Below are 18,793 nucleotides of genomic sequence, written 5' to 3'. Positions count from 1 at the left end.
TATGTGTGGAAATGTATTTAGTTTCCCTTTTTATTGTAAAAGGAAACATTTAAGTGAGTTCAATTTGATTTCTTCCAACTTCCCTAAATATCAATTTTATCGAACATACGGATATCACAAATATTAATTAATTTAGAGTATCACCAGTTTGTGGAAGTACGTCAAGTTTGCTATATACTTGCAATACTACAAAAGTACACGTAGCTAGCCATTTAATATGCATAATTAAACAAGGTAATGCACAAAATAATATCTTATTTTTATTTGAATATGATAAAATGCCCGAAATTGTCAGGAATTAAATAGAAAATGTTTTGAATACATTACGATTTTTTTCGTTGTTGACATTTGTTGATCACATTTAATGTAAAATAAATCTTTTTTATTCATGATACAAATGTCACTCGTAAGGCTAAGGTTCAATTCAATGTACTGGTTTCTAGTATATGATGGGTTTCAGCTGAAGGAAAAATATTACTTACTGCTCTGCATCCTGATACTTGACTGTAGCGGTGTTGTTTACACAAAAATTCGATTGGCATTTAATGCCAAAGCTTGAATAACGACCTTTCTGGCTGCAATTTGGACCTTGAAAACCAGAAGTATATACTTTATAAAATGAACCACTTCTTCAAATATTTTGTTTCTTCAAACATATTTCAAAGTCTAAAGCTCTATCAGATTTTTCTTTAATGTATTAATATCTAAAATAAATTCATTTTTGATAACAATAATAAATGATTTACGGAATACTTAAAAATCTGTTTATATATATATATATATACAATATATACAAAGGAATTTTCAACAAGAAGTTTTCCTGGAATGTTGCCTACTTTGCCATGTATCTCTTAGAACCTTAAAAAGGTCAACAATAGTTATTAGCATACATCAGAAAAACAGACATATTATCAAATCAACACAATGCTATCTTTATGGAATTACACATGAATTGAATGTTTTCAGTTGAGAATATACTTAATAAATACAAAATAAAAATAAGACTTATCTTCCTTATATCAAAGTGATATAGTATTACACGTCCATATATAACAATAATCAATAATGAACAGACCACGTACACATTAAAAAATATATGTGTTAAACAGAATATATAATTCTATACATCTATAGCCTACCTGATTATGGACCAGGGCTCCACCTAGATGACTCGATTTAATCGGCGAAAATGCAATGATCAATAGCCATATAAATAAATATATATAAAACTGATATAAAAACTTCATATACATGTACTATGATTCAATCAACAGCTCAGTTTGATCCAGTCTATCGCACGAAATTGACATTAAGGTAGCTTAGGTAGGTAGCTTTTGTGTAAATAATTCAGATAAAACTCGAAATTTGTTTTTGGTAAGTCCTAAACTCTCAACTGTCTTAATATCGATATATCTCTGACCAGTACAGAGACACTTTTAGGGAATGCCTCTCAGCCAACAAAAATCACGGACGTTAACTATCATCAGGACATGTGTAAGTAAAATTAATGTATCTTTTTTTTATTTGTTACGGATAATAAAAAAAAAATATTTTCCGATAACACGATGCATGCAATAGATGTATGCAAAAAATATACGCAAATGTTTAATTACAGAATAATAATTTCGTGTTATATACAAATGTAATATCAATTATTTAATAAACTAAAATTATACTCTTACACAAAGTTAACACTGATCAACTGACATGCTAACCATTTTAAGTTTTAGTTCTTTTAAATTGAAACTACATATTTGTACAAAACGATTTCAGCGGTTCAGCGGTCAACATAAAAAAAACAAAAAAACAAAAAAACGTGCACACATCTAAAGCCTGGTCATTGCTTACGTAATGGGCCCGGCTAAAAAAGAAATGATGTCTGGCTCGTGACAAAAATACTGAATACCCGAATCGATTCTTAATTAAAGATGCACAATTGACTTTTATTACTTATGCACATCATCTAGCATAAGCAAGGGATCATTTGCAAAACCCAAATCTGAATCCTTTTAACGTCCAAACCCCCCCCCCCCCCCTGTAATTAACAAAAGATTCAAATAAAGATTAATATTGCAGGGATGTGTTGTTTACATCGATTTCTCATAGATTTTAGGTCACGCCCTCATTTTTAGAGCGTGCTTTCTATATGAGCGCATTAATGTTACAAGTTTCATTTATATGGTCGATGAAAAAAGCTATATTAATTACCATTCATGAAAGAAATTGGAACAGTCATGCGCTCATATGCTTTTTTTTTAAAGTGCAAAATCTTCTGTGCTTGCCTTTGTAGTGAAGAACGCTTGTTTACGAATTTCAATAAGTCTTTACCTCATGAATAACAAAGACTTGAACACGTGACTCAAATATATTTACATTTATCTACGCGACATTGTGATAAAAAATCAAATTACGCCATGTCTAATCAAATTACTAATATTTGTGGATACAATTTGATGCATCGAACAAGGAAGACCCTATCGAATATTGGTACTGTCAGTACAAATCTGAAGCACGCTTGCTGTGTGCATGTTATATCAGTACTTTGGTACTTAGGACTTCGGTGCAAAAGACACCGAGACTGATGTTTTGAGTAGCGATGATCCTGACATTTGTTATAATTTATGTTAACATATTTATTCCTTGTACAAAGGACGTTGTTCTATTCAACCGCATATTTATCGGAACGCTCTGATTTTTTAAACTTAATAAATGCTTAAAAAATAAATTTTACAAATACAGAAATGTACCAAAATAAGGTATTTAAAGCGTAAATTTGATTTCCACTAAATGATTTAAAAGATATATCGTAGGTCACCAATCTTTAAACAAAACCAAAAAATAAATACTTATATATAAACATTTGTTTTTATATTATCGGTCTTAATCCCTCCAAAGGGAGATTTTAATACTGCTTCTTTTGTTATCACTAAAAGAAACAAAAAAACACCTCAAACAACTACTTATATCATGCATACTATTTGCACGCTTGATTTACTCTGCGCTTTCTTGTTAAAAAAAATGACCTAAAAAAAACGTAACACCGAATTGGGATTTTGCACTGATGTATTTAAATTTTTTTTCAAATTACCCTCAGATTTCAGATTGTTGCAATAGCAACTACGATACACTATTCAATCCGAAAGGACAAATCTTTTATGTGTTATCTTAAGTGCACTTTACTGTTACCTCTTTGCACGCCATCTAGCGTTTATTCAGTGCATGACTGTTGGTTTTGCATCGGTGATCGTTTGTTTTTCATTGGTTTTTGTTGATTTTGCAAAAGGGCGTGTTGCTTTTTGTTTTAAACTGGTCTGTTTCATATTTTAGTTGTTTGTTTTGCAAAAAAGTCTTTTTACCCTCTCCGCCGCCCGTACTTTACACCTTTAATATGAATTGTATATGCATGGAAACCTCTAAATGTCTTAATATTTTTCTAGTTATTACCATTTTAGTCATTACCTACGTAAGAATCAAAAGGTTTATATATCAAAATTCATTATTAGGTATTATTTTGTCAAATACGTGCCATTTTCCGATTTTCCCAGTTCACTCAAAACTATTATAACATAGAGGAAATTAACTTCAATTAGGGCGTCACTTTTCTACAACAAATTTTGATAATTACAAGGACAACTTAACTTCAAAAAGTTCCTTAGTTATAAAATGAGAATTTTTTAATGTAAAAATAATGCTAAAGCACTGTATTAATATAATTATGGATTTGTATGCATAATCATTGAAATAAAGTTAGGAACTTTTGAAGAGACCATGGAATGGAAAATCACACCCAAACCTACAACTACCTTAGAAAAACCACGGAATGCACGAAATAATCATGATGATGTCAGACTCAAAGTCTTACATGAGACGATTTGGTTGATTCTTTTAGCTAACGTACAGGTATTTATGTACATAAAATTTAATGATTTTCACTTACTATTTACGATCAATTTATGAATTAGTTAAAGAAAGATGTTAATATAAACAATAACACGCTTTCTTAAATGATTCATGCGGGTTATGAAAGTAGCGATCATTGCAGAAAGAAATTGCATAACTTGCTTACGCTTGTATTTTTTCTGCAATGTCGCTACCTTCATATCCCGAAAAGAACACCAAAGGACACATTTTTTTTGTTTTTATTTAAAAATAAATCAGATGTATTGTCTTGTCAAATATAGTTTTAGATTGATTTATTCTGTAATTATATGGTTGCAACATTGTTGTTATTACGTCATGTTATAATCAAAGCGGTTTTTATGTCATCACACAGAAAGTATGCATTGCCTTATGGGATTTGATCACGTGACTTACCTATAGTTATATCCCTATATCATTAACAAAGTGGAGTCGCAACTAAACTTCTCCGCTTAAATCCCTTGCGACAGCTAGTCAAGAAATCCATTCTACAAATTAAGAGCAGTGCCGCAGCCTAGAGGATACGGTACCCACGTACATCGGTGAACCGGTCCATGATTAACTATTTAACAGCAGATATTGACCGCAGAGATTGAACCGTCCTGACAAAATGGCGTCCTCCATAAAAGGAACACGTGGAAAAAGTAAACCACCGGCGAAATATGATGAATGCCTGACTGGAGATGAAATTGATTCTGCTTTACTAAACATTGAACCAGCAGAACATTTACAGTGTAACGGTAAGATAAATAAACCACATTGCCAAAGAAAACATTGATCTATGGAATTCTACTGTTGTAAACTATTTCGGCGAACACAACACATAAATTCTTAAAAGTGGTAACGTAATTAAAATAGAATTCAATGCAGATGGAGTTGAAGCTTCTGTTGAAATAAACTTTTATCAGACAGGATCGGTTGTCATTCGGGGAATTCACTGTGCAAAGTTCAAAGATAAGTACTTTAAAGATTTGACCAAAATTGTGGAATCCAAGTCTATGCAGACAACCATCAAAACGGATGACAGTGAACAGTCTAACTTGTATGATACATCTGATGAGGAGGAAACTTCTCTTAAAATTGCGGTATCGCCAATTAAAGAAAATAACACAGAAGCAGCCAATATTACAGTGACAAGTAGTATTCAAGGAAACTGTGATACCCAAATACAATTGACGACTACCAATTCACCAGATGTAAGTATACTAAAAGTAATTCTCAACAGACTGGAGGGCCTAGAAGGTACTTTTGTAAAGATGGTGGAAAAAATATGTTCCCAACACGATGACAATGTCAATGAAAAACTTGAAAACAAAGTCAAGTCTCTCTCGGAAGACAAAGAGAGGCTATTGTAAGAAAAAGCTCAACTGTTATCAAAGTGTAACTCTCAGAATACCCCAAACAAATCATTGGGTGAGGCAAATGCCCTTAGAAATAAGCTTAGCACAACAGAGAAAAGGTGTGAAGAACTCCAGTCCCTCCTTCACAACACAGTTCTTGAAAAGGAAATGCTGAAATCCAAACTTGAAAGCCAGATTTCAGTTTTACAAAACAAGGTAGACTATGCAGAGAAACGAATTGTACAACTGAATAAAGATGTGGACACACTAGAGGAGATAGTGGAATCCAAACACTCGCAACTCGCACACCAAGAAAAGCGAAGTACCAGCCCCAAATCAGAAATTTGTAAGCTACAAGATGAAAATAATAATGTTCAGTTGAGTCAACAGGAGAACCCTAACGACTGGCAAACACACAACACCAAACAAAAACAGACTTCACAAAAAGAACAGTCAACCCATAAGAAGAACCCCAATAATATCTGGAAACAGGAACGAGGCTCAGAAAAAAATACACGAACAAATGTTTTGTACAATAAGGCCCAAGTCCTCTTGATCGGCATATCAAACATTAAATATATCAACTCAAGGTTTATTGCTTGATCCAAAGCATATGTGCATAAAGTACAGAAATTCACAATTGAGGAGGCACTCAAATATATTAAGGATGTGACTTTTGAAAACAAACCCACATGTAGCCTACCACATTCTATGCAATGACATTGAAAAATATGAAACAGCAGTGCTCACCAAAAATATGGAAGAGCTAGTGGCAAACACCAAATCCAAATTCCCCAACTCGAAATTCATGATATCACTTGGCCTCCCAAGAAGAGACCCGGAGTTTAATCTCATAGTGAACACAACGAACATCACACACCAAAACTTATTCTGCAGTGATCCTTCTGTTGAAATATGTGACAACAGCAACCTCTTTTATAGAGGCTATCCTCAGAGAGGTATCTCATCTTTCAAGAAGAGGAACTCTGGTACTAGCCAACAATTTGAGGGATGAACTATACCGCATGATATGACCATTAGGAAATATCTGAAAATTGGAAATTGGAACATTCACTCCCTAAAAAGCCGTCTCTATGACAAATCGACTGATAAAACCTTTCTATGGCAAATTTCCCACTAAAATATATTCTGTTTACAAGAAACTAAACATGAAAACGTTAATGTTGTTGATTTTTGCATTGATGAAAATATCACTCCGTCAAAGTTAGTCGTAATGTGGAAAATGATTTTCGTACTTCTGGTGGTATGATTTTAATGATTAACAAGAACATTAAACAAGGTGTTTCAATATTGAAAAATTCAAACAGTGAAATACAGTGGCTTAAACTCTGTAAAACGTTTTTTGATTTGAACAAAGATATTTATGTATGTTTTGTTTATATGCCACCGTCCAATTCTTCCTACGCTATAAGACATAACCTATATATTATGGGCACCTTGTGTTTTGATGTTATGAATTATGGCAAATTAGGTTTTCTAGTTATTTGTGGTGATTTTAATGCGAGAACAGCTCGAGAAACTGAAAATGTCAAGAATGACAAATTTGTACCCTTGTCTAGTAATGATATTAGCTTTAATTTACCTGCCAGATGTAGTCATGATGCTGTTTGTATTGAGAGAGGGAAGGATCTTATAGATTTATGTATATCTAGTGATTTGCAAATTTTAAATGGTAGAACATTTGGTGATTACTCAGGAAAGTTTACATCCTTCCAATACAATGGAAATAGTGTGGTTCACTATTGTTTAATCTCAAACTATTTTGCTAGGAGTGTTTTTATGTGAATGAACATTTACCCATTCTTTCAGATCATGCAATGATTACGATTCATATTGATTGTTTGTTTGAAGAGCTGGTCGTACCAAACTTAGATCATTGTACCAATATGCCTCATCAATATGTTTGGAACAAAAATTCACAATATCTCTTTTTACAAGCCTTTAACAACACAGAGGCAAAACATACAATGTCACATTTTGACAACTATATTAAATCAATGCAAAGGCCAGTAGATACCGACAAAGCACTTCAAAAATTTAATGACATAATCACTTAAAATTAAACAAGCCAAACCTATTAAACGTAATAAATCATGTAGGCACAGAAAATGGTTTGATAAAGATCTCGCCTCGATGCACTCTAAACTTGTAAGGAAGAGCAAGTTATACTCGAATTTTCCAAATGACCCAATAATAACAGGGTCTTGTTGTAAACGAAAATATAAAAGTTTTAGCACAAGCGTTATAAACAAATTAAATTCTCTTCATGACACAGATTCAAATGCATATTGGAAACTTCTGAAAGAACTGCAAGATGACAAGCAATCTGATCAATCTGAAAAAATAAGTAGCGAACAGTGGGTAAAACATTTTTCTAAATTATTCAGCATTGATGAAAAATTTGGCCCCAAAAATAAATACTTTGAAAAATTGCTTACTATGTCAGAAAAATCAAAAACATTTTCTGCTTTAGATTTTAGAATTACTGATAAGGAGGCCATAAATGCAATAAATAATCTAAAAAAATAAGCTGGACTAGATGGTATTAGAAATGAAATGTTGAAAACAGGCATACAACCTCTTCTTCGATACATGTTAAAATTGTTTAATATCATACTTTCCTCTGGAAAATATCGAAGAGAATGGAAAACTGGTTTTATTAAACCAATTCATTAAAATGATAGTCCATATGAACCCTCAAATTACAGAGGAATAACAATTACTTCTTGTTTATCTAAAGTGTTTAATAGTATACTGAACACAAGATTACAAAAATATCTGGACTCTAATAATATAATAAATAAAGTCCAAATTGGTTTCCAGCCAAAATCTAGGACCAGTGACCATATGTTTATATTAAGAACCTTAATTCAAAAATATACTAACAATAAATCCAATCTTTATGTCTGTTTTGTAGACTTCTCTAAGGCTTTTGATACTGTGTTGCACTCGGCTCTACTATATAGATTGCAACAACTGGGAATACAAGGATGTTTCTATAGTGTGATTAAAAACATGTATATGGAAAATTCAGTGTCTGTAAACCTCAAAAATAAACTCACAAAGTCATTTGTACCAAGAGTTGGAGTAAGACAAGGTGATAATCTTAGTCCTAATTTATTCAAAATACTAAATGATTTACCAACAATATTTAATACTAATGACGACCCCGTAAAGTTAGGAGATCTCTCTCTAAGTTGCTTATTGTATGCTGATGATTTGGTACTTTTATCAGAAACTGGAAGTGGCCTGCAAAAGTGTATAAATAAGTTGAGTGACTATTGTGGTAAGTATTGTCTAACTGTCAATCTTAAAAAAAAACAAAAATTATAGTATTTTGTAAAAATAGCTCGAAGTCGGTTCAAACATTCTTGTATAAAAATCATGTAATCGAAAGAGAGACAACATATAAATATCTAGGAATTGTGTTTAGCTCCTCGGGTACATTTACAAATTGCCAGATTGATCTCTACAAAAGAGCTTTAAAAGCATATTTCAAACTTTTAAAGTCTTTTGGAAATATTAAACCAAGTGTCCACACTCTAATACATTTATTTGACCATACTATTAAACCAATTTTATCATACGCTTGTGAAATTTGGGGAACAATAAATACAGATGTAAATTCTACTAAACGCTACAATTATTGTTTAGACAACTTATTCAATAAGATGTATTGTGAAAAATTGCACGTTAAATTTTTGAAATATGTAAGTGGTGTACATTGAAACCAAGCAGCTGTTGGTGAACTTGGTCGTTTTCCTATGTTTGTTGATATCATAAAGTGTAATCTAAAATATTTACAAAGAATTGAAGCTCTCCCTGAACATTCTTTATTAAAAAATGCAACGTATGAAAACAATTTCTTATATCAGAATAACAAAAGCAGCTGGAGTAGCAGTATTCATTTTATCCTAGATAAACTACATTTACAACACCTTATACATGATAGAAATATTGTGTCAATAGCCTCAAGCAAATTTTGTGAAATATATAAAAACACTTGGAGAAATGCACCTGCAAACAACGCAGATAAACAAATTGGTAATCTCAGAACATGTGTCCTTTTTAAAACAAGATTTTGTAGAGAAAAATATTTTTCTGTCATTCATAATCCTCATATCTTAAAATGTTTTACCAACTTAAGAATTAGTTCTCATTCATTAGCCATCGAAACTGGTCGCTATAATAATACTCCTGTTAACGAAAGAAAATGTACTTTTTGTAAATCTGAGGTAGAAGATGAAATTCATTTTATATTTAATTGTTCATCAAACAATACATCAAGGAGACCTTTTATAGAATCTGTGGATAGCTTATGTAAAAAATTTAAAAATCTATGTAATAAAGATAAGTTTATCTGGTTAATGTCTAATGAATGTGATAATGTTATTGAAATTTTTGCAAGCTACATTTATAGTTGTTTTCAGCTGAGAAAAACCTCATGTTCAGATGAGACTGTAATAGTCTCATCTTCTATGTAAACTATCATTTAGAAAACTTCTCTCTCTCTCTCTCTCTCTCTCTCTCTCTCTCTCTCTCTCTCTCTCTCTCTGCTAGTGTGTGGGTTATTATTATTATTATTTATTGGTTGTTTTTTTGTTTTTGTTTTTTGTTTTTTTTACATGTACCTTTGTATGCCCAAAAGGGCCCATAATTTGGAAATAAAATTATCTTATCTCTTATCGATATAAGAATTCAAACGATATGTTAGCAACGACAAATTTATTCACGAAACGATATTTTAAACATGTTTAATCATTTCAAAGAACCGAATTTTCATTTCTTGCATTGATAATTTGTTCTCTATAATGTCGGATATATTTTATTTGTTGATAGTTCGTTTTGTTTATCTTTAGATAAATGCTCATGATGACAAAGAAAGTAGCTGCCAAAATACACAGACTGATCAGCATTGCTTTGCTTTTTTGAAATGAACAGTTCAGCGGCATATCTGAAACAACAAATTATTAAACGGTGAAACGGTGATTATATGCTAGAATAAATTAACAATGCACCACCAATATTATTACCATTTGATAAAAAGAGAATGAACACTAATTAAAGTTCATCATTGTATGTTGCCAACATGTAATATGAATAGCACAAAAGTTGATGTCATATCAACTACGTTTTTTAACATTTATCATACCCGTATTTATGCCTGTTAAATAGTTACCCTCCTTTGAAGAGTTGTTGACAGATGTTGAATTATGTTTAAAATGAAGCGTGTTTTCAACAGGCATAACAGTCGTTGTATCTGAATCAAAACAAAAGTAATAAATGCAATCATAGATAGATAGATAGATAGATAGATAGATACATGTAGTACTCAATTGTTAGTTAAAAGTTGAAATATAATCAAATCTTACTTTTACCATCACATCCAGTGATGGGATCACATTGGTCTTCCTCACACATACAATTTAACTGGCAATTATGACCATAGTTTGGATGGCGGCAGGTTTTGTTACATTGATCTCCATAATATCCCGGTAAGCATTCTGATAAATTTCAAGATAACATAATCATATGACAATTTTTTCTTTAAAATATACTTTGTCTAGTGAGTTACATCACGGGTTTATGTTAAATATAACATCCAAGCTTATAAAACTATGAAACTGAAAACATGTTCTGACTTTAAAGACACTTGCATAGGATTTTTCGATTAAAGGTAAAGAATTACTCCTTGAAAACTATGGGGGGAGCTTTGTTACACAGAAGGGTTCGTGGTATTTAGGTAAGAAATATATTATTAGAACATATTCAAAGCTAGTTGTTGAATGTATTTAAGTTTTACAATTTTTTTATTACATCCTTTTTAGCTTTGTGATGCTATATGCATTAATAATACATTTTTTTTGTTTACTGATAATTGATGGTATGTTTATAACTGATCTTACCAATGCAATATTTAAGTACGATATCATTATTGTAATGCAAAAAAACACGCAAATTGGATGAAGTGTACAAAACAAATGTTGTGATTTTTTTATATCATATAAATAGAACATTTTTACTTTTAATAACTGTAATTAAATTTAAATGATAAAAAAGAATGCAATTCTTTCTGTTCTAAAATACGCACCCTTTGTTGATACCACATCTAGATCCATAAGCGATATAAATAGTAGAAGTATCCAAAGATTCATTGCAGGTCTTATTTTTAGAACCCTCTATCTGATTTAAACTAAAAAAATATCGGTGAAATGTTATGCGTATTTGTGAAAATGTAATTATTTCCTCCTTTGTTGTTAACTTCCCTTAATCAATTTTACGGAAAATTATGAATATGACAAAACTAATTGATGTAGATTTTCACCAGTTTGGTGGATGTACACCCAGTTGGCAATGCTACAAAAGTGCATGTTGATAGCCGATAATAATCTTTGTTAAAATAATAGTAATATACTTGTTAAACTTGAATTTTCAAATGATAAATTCTTCAGAACTGTCTTTAATGAATCCTCTCAAATTAATACTTTAAAGCTAGTCTAAAAATCTATATAAAAAAAAGAATGAAAAGGCTGTTTGTTTCATTTTTAGACAGCTTCCATGTAATGAGGAGAAATATTACAATTCAGTAAAAACAGTGTTGAACTGATGTAGTTTTTTTTTCTTTCAATATGAAAACTCCACGGCAGTTGGATTTTTGCTCGGAATTATAAATGGGACAAGAATTCTATCTTTAATTGAAAATGTAAGTACGATGGCCACTTTAATATAGTTATTAATAAACATACACCACATTTATTTCCTTGAATACTTATTAGTATGACCATTTCTGTTAATGCGTTGTATAGGTTTTAAAATCTAACGTTCGTGGAAGTAAAATGTGTATCTCAAGGAACCAGGACATCTATCTATATGATAAATTCATGATAAATAATTAACTAAAACAAAATAGTAATGATCTAATGCTATCTTTTTGCTGACGAAAATACATGGATGCAATTCATTGATTCTCTGAAACTATTTTTTTTAAATTGCTAAACTGCTTAAGCTTTTGCCATCATAGCAAAGTCTGAAGTGACAAGGTTTAAAAATGTTTACAACAATAAATCTTTTTCTTCCAACCTTTTATTTAATGTGATAGACTGTCCTAGTGTTTCGCTGTGATTTTAACGTTGTTGAATGACCCATGATGCCCTGTAGTCTGTTTTTCTAAGTACATGTAGTAATAATTTGTGAAATCCTACAAATTACTGTCTAGATGTAATTGGGATTCTCCATGTCTATGGAACTCTCCTAATGTTGATCCTGATATTGGCAAACCAGGTGTGTTCCCACAAAATATATTGGTCCGACGTCTTAATTAGACCGTTACCGTTGACCGCTTGTCAGTGCAAATTACAGAAAATGGACGTTGAAAGGGTAAATACATGCGGTTTGCATTTGAGAGAAGAAAGATAAACAAAGTTATTCGTTGACTCGAATTATTGTACGAAATCGACATAAATATTCTTTTATCTGAGTGTCGGTACGAAATCGTGAGTTACAATATGTCAATTTCAGATGCGGAAGAGTTTACAACAACACCAAAATGTACACTGCTATGTTACATTTCCCTAGCAACAAGATATGCAAGGGAATGGAAAATATACATTAAAAACTAAAAATTATGTTATGGTTTCGATGGCAACGGCGTTTTCATTGTTGTTTCCTCATTGCGCAAGGATCTTTTCCTTTTTTTTTATATTTTTTATCGCAAAAACCATGCAGGCATCATTTAGGATATTATGTTAGCAAATGATTGAAATCGCAAAATTGACTTTCATAGATTAAAAAAGTAAGTGATTACCTTTTTGCAAAATTTGTATTGCAATATTTAAAAGCGCTATTTCATTACAGGGCATGCGTCACATATATTTCATTCAATGTGCTGTAGCAAGTTCATATTTATTTCTCTTTTTGAAAAAAAATGTTACATGTATCTGTGGTATAAAATGATAATTATGTGTAGAACATTTTAGATGCACAAGTATACATTCTAATTAACGCTTAAATCTGACAACCGAAAGTTTAGAAAAACTCCTTACCTACGTTTGACGTGTCATTCACAAATACTAAACATGTTGTTTGATTCTGACCTTGACAGGGTAGATCAGTTAGAGGTGTATCATTAGTCACATCTGAATCAAAAGGGAGCGGACAAGTAATGGATACATGTGTTACCAAATTGTTTACCAAAATGGCATAATATTTATATTTTACATTAGATTACACATGAACTCTTGCTAACATGCTATATATTAACAAATGTAATTGTAAAAGTTTTAGCTCAAGGAAATTGTTACTTAATGTTCTGCATCCCGTGATATGACTGCATTGTTGTTCTTCACAGGAACACTTCGACTGGCATTTAATGCCATAGCTTGGATAACGACATGTCTGGCCACAATTTGGACCATGAAAACCAGTAGAACAATCTTTAAAAAAATGTAATGGAAATAGAAGCTATCGATATACATTGTAATCAGCAACGGGAAACATTTTTTCAAGCATGTTTTAATTCTTTTAACATTTTAGAAAGTTGAAAGCTTCATAAGATTTATTTTTAATCTATTTATATCTATCAAAACTCATTTTTTAATAACAACCACAAATCAATTTCATATACTAGTATACACAATGAATGATTTTTCAATAGCTATTTTTCAGAATGTTGTCTACTTTATCATATATCGATTACAACGCCGACCAATTTATTGAACATTTCATGAATACATTACGATATTTTTTTGTCGTTGATATTTGTTGGTGATGATTTGATCACATGAAATTTAAAATACTTTTTACTTTTATATATGTTATAACTTGCATTTAAACGGAATTAAACCTTGTAATTTCATAGCAGTCTTATATTTTAGAACGTCGTAAAAAAATAATAAAGTACATACTAAACTGTATGCATCCCAAAACATGATCACAATCTTGTTCTCGGCATTCGCATTCTAACTGGCATTTAATTCCATAACTTGGAGGCCGACATGTTAAGGTACACTTTGGACCATAATATCCAGAAGGACAGACTGATAAAAGAAACTTTTCACTACTACCTCAATCACACTCAAAACTGCAAACGATATCTCTCACTACTTTATCGCTTTGTGTGTCATTATATGTAAACACTGTGGTTTCATTAATATTCAAGGGTATAAATTTTCGTTGATACAGTGAAAATTACAGTTTCAAGGATACGTAAATTCGTGGCCAATGACCCTATCAAAACAAAATGTTAATAGAAATTGCACTTCAATGAACATTTTATTTCAATGATCAACTTAATAACGAAATCCACGAAAATTGGTATTCCACGAATATTGATGAAACCACAGTAGTAATGATTGTTAATGGGATATGCATCTAATAATTTCCAGAATAATTTTTGACTACAGACAAACAAGTTTGCTATGAAGTACGTACGGGGCACTAGTGATCACCTTGTTATATGAAAATTCATGATTTTAAATTCATTCAATGCACAATGCCTGCTCTTTCTGCTATCCAACTGAATCCATGGACAACACAATGGGTATCTGTAGCAGTTTGTGAACACGTCTTTTTTAACCGATCATGCTTTTTCTGCTTATTAATAGGAAATTATACTAATTTTTAGAAACTGAGTGTAAATGCTATTCAACAACATCAAAACAAAACAAAACAATCACTTACGCTCTTCACAATTCGTCTTTGTTTTCAAGTAAATAGATGTAAATAAAATATGCACTCTCAACAAGTTCTTCATAGCAAAACTCATTTTCCAACATCACCAAGCAAAGCACACAAGCATTGTTATTTCTTCTACATTTGTGTATTGAAATACGGTTTTATTGGTATTTATGTCAAACATTAATTTCCCGTATTTTTCTGTGTATAAGGAAAATGTTGATCAAGAAATACAGGATATTAAAATTTAATTTCTTTTTACTGTACCGAAAAAAAACTTTTTAGCGATAACACAATCCTACAAGGAAGTTTCTGCCTTGTTCATTAGAAATATTGTAATTTAGCGGTTTAAATCTATATATACAGTTTTTGCATTTTTATTATAACATTTGAATTAAAACAACAGTACGTATAATATAGGTAATTGTTTTAAATACACATCACATATAACAATGCATATTTATTTTTTTATTTATCGTAAAATGTTGTATATTTTCTTAACCGCGGTGATACTTTTATAGATGGTAATTATTTATTAAGTTAAGAATCATGATCTTCAAAGATTTTAGACTGAATTTAGAACTTCAGTCATTTACCAAAAACTTATTAATCATAGTTTGGGAGTTAAAATGTGTTGGTATCGACATGACAGGACAATAATCCTAAATAACATTAGTTTTATATACATGTATTATGATTTTACTTTTATACTGTGTACAAATTCTGACTTTTAAAAGTACAATACAGCTTCATTATCATGGGGCCATCTGATCTTAATACTTTTAGACTTGAGGTAAGAAAGAACAAAGTTTTACAATTCAGTCATTTACTTTGTTAGTCGAATGAAACAATCGAGATCGATCGGATATATAGCACTAAAATTACAGAGAAATTTCGTTTCCTTTTAGTTTTAGAATTCAAAATATAAAACAAAAACAGAGTGTATATAGACCATCAGGATTATATAAGATTGGCGAGGGCAGAGACTATCCTACTTCTTTAGGGCCAATCAGTATCCTCAATCCAATATCACAAGATTCATGTATGATTTTTGTAATCATTTATTTAAAATACAATCATTTGCAAAATGTTTATATTTGATACTTTTCCGAAAAAAAAAATACATAAAACAGTTTATAAATGTAATCTATCTAATATACAACACTGATTGTTTAAGAAGCCAGTCATGAATATTTTTTCCTGGATCTCAAAGGAGCAAGAAAGAAATTCACTCGTATGTTGACTTGTAATGGTAAATAAATATGTCATATGTCATTCCTGACATTACAGACATTATTCTTGACTTTTATTTGAGAGCTATTCGCAAAATACATTTGATCATTCATTGTCCATTCATTTTTTGTGTTTCAACTTTATGTTAAGAAAAAATAATGACAATTTTTTTAAGACAAATAAACTGTTTATTGAATCAAATCACAGCTTATCGCAATTCGCTGGTTATCTGATTATATAACCTATATTATTGACGCTTTTTCTTTTGAACATTATATAGTTTTATTAATGTGTTAAGGTAATGATTGATATTGTAAATAAATAGTAAATTTGGTGACTTACAGAAATGTAAGCAAGTTTCTCCACAAAATGCAACAAGAATATACTTACTTTAAAACACTATCTAAAGTCAGATTTAAGGAAGGAGTCTCCTCATCATCAAACATACTTCTTATAACAAGAATAGAATTCCTGGGTCCCCCGCCGGTCAAGCAGTATACTAGTATCGAGTCTATCGACCAATGCTGATTTTCGAACTTGACCAACGTATTAGTGGTATAAACATTTGGTATAAATTTAATGAAAATCCGTCAAAATTTGTAGGCATGAGAGCGCTTACAAGGTCAATTTTTGGATAAAACGGAGTCATTATTGTGGTCATAGTCCCATAACTCCAACAAAAAGTATCGACCAATGCTGATTTTCGAACTTGACGAAGGTATTAGTGGTATAAACATTTGGTATAAATTTAATGAAAATCCGTCAAAGTTTGTAGGCATGAGAGCGCTTACAAGGTCAATTTTTGGATAAAACGGAGTCATTATTGTGGTCATAGTCCCATAACTCCAACAAAAAGTATCGACCAATGCTGATTTTCGAACTTGACGAAGGTATTAGTGGTATAAACATTTGGTATAAATTTAATGAAAATCCGTCAAAGTTTGTAGGCATGAGAGCGCTTACAAGGTCAATTTTTTCATAAAACGGAGTCATTATTGTGGTCAAAGTTCGATAACTCCAACAAAAAGTATCGACCAATGCTGATTTTCGAACTTGACCAAGATAATAGTGGTATAAACATTTGGTATAAATTTAATGAAAATCCGTCAAAATTTGTAGGCATGAGAGCGCTTACAAAAAAGTGTGACGGACGGACGCACGGACGCACGGACACACGGACGCACGGACCCACAGACCCACGGACACACGGACCCACGGACACACGGACCCACGGACACACGGACGGACGCCCGGCATTTCTATGTCCCCGCACCGCGTTGCGGCGGGGGACAATAAGAAATTCATGAAATTTTGACACAATCAAACGAATCATATTACCAAATGATTCTATCAGTTTAATCAAATTTGACCTTTTTGTTTTCGCATAAAGGTCAGGTCAAGGTCACTACCTTTTTCCTCAACGTAAAGGATGATAAAAATAAGTGTAGCTCTTTGTAGTTCTGTAGACAGTTGTTTAAGATTTGAAGATTCTAATTTTCGATGAAATCATAGACTATCAGAGTGTCTATCAGCATATACTACTAAATTAGAATAAATATTTATACTAAAATTGATATTGCTTAGCCCGCATTTCCTCTAATTTTCTTAAATTTTGAAGTTATTTTGATTATTTTTTTATGCTTCCAATAATAAAATATTTCTGATTTTCATGCATTATGAAGACTTTATATAAAGATATATATTGACAGAAAAGCTAATATATTGACCATTTCATAAGAGAGAAAAACTGATTTGAGTGATTTTTCACAAAAATCAATGTATAGGCGCTCTAAAAAGCTTATTAAAATGTAATTTGATAGGGAAATCATATTTTAAAAACATATTCTGAAACCCAAGTATCATATCATTAGTTCACATTAGTAAAAAAAAAATCCAACATTATTGTTATTGTTTTTAAAATGCTAAAACAGACTCATTAATCTGCAGCAATTCTGAATTGCGAAACATGTGATAATTTCCTACGCCAATATTACGCCAAGAATATAGTCCTTGTTAGATTCTAAACATTGATTACCTTTTTCTATGCCAAGTTGTATGATAGTAAAAAAGAAAGAAAAATATACTATTCTGAATACCTTTCATCTTGATTTAATGAACAATTAATCAAATTTATGTTTGACAAGTCGAAAACCAGAAAAGACTCCTTCCTTAAGGAATAAGGAATCATTCTTTAAGTATTATGAGGTGATAATTTCTGTCGGGGCGTGATCAAATCCAATAAAGCCCGAAGATTTGATCACGCCCCGACCGAAATTATCTCATCATATTCAAAAAATGATTCCTTATTACTTACATTTTTACAATTTTAAGACATCGTATGATTTAATATTCAAATATAAATAAGCAAACCCCGCTGGCGCCTCAATTTGGCGTCATTTGAATTTATGGGTTATATAGTGCAAAATCGATACGTAAAAATATTATGGAATAAGATCAACGAAAATAATATGACATTGAGTTTATGTTCTGAACAACATTTTAGTTTTAAAAATATTATAATTATGTTAATTAGATAATAAAAATGCAATTATTTATTATTATTATGTAACGTTTAGTTGGCGGCATCAAAGCCGCACAGCCATGCTCCA

General features: G+C 31.3%; 1 non-coding gene across 4 annotated transcripts; it reads right to left on the bottom strand.

The window, feature by feature from the left end:
• Window positions 1-8,126: 8,126 nt before the first annotated feature.
• LOC105328232 (uncharacterized) lies at window positions 8,127-13,722 on the bottom strand. Of its 4 annotated transcripts, XR_010709051.1 has the most exons (6): window positions 13,580-13,722; window positions 13,322-13,414; window positions 12,360-12,618; window positions 10,652-10,783; window positions 10,459-10,539; window positions 8,127-10,233 (listed from the first exon to the last, which is right to left on the bottom strand). It is a non-coding gene; the product is annotated as an uncharacterized protein (transcript). The 4 variants fall into 4 exon arrangements; XR_010709050.1 differs by having other exon boundaries at window positions 10,432-10,539; window positions 12,360-13,414; XR_010709049.1 differs by having other exon boundaries at window positions 12,360-13,414.
• Between the last annotated feature and the right edge of the window lie 5,071 nt (window positions 13,723-18,793).

This window comes from Magallana gigas, chromosome 9 (assembly GCF_963853765.1).
Source record: "Magallana gigas chromosome 9, xbMagGiga1.1, whole genome shotgun sequence".
Classification (NCBI taxonomy): Eukaryota; Metazoa; Mollusca; class Bivalvia; order Ostreida; family Ostreidae; genus Magallana; species Magallana gigas.
The sequence above is the reverse complement of the archived record's forward strand: the minus strand, read 5'-3'. Positions and strand labels throughout refer to the sequence as shown.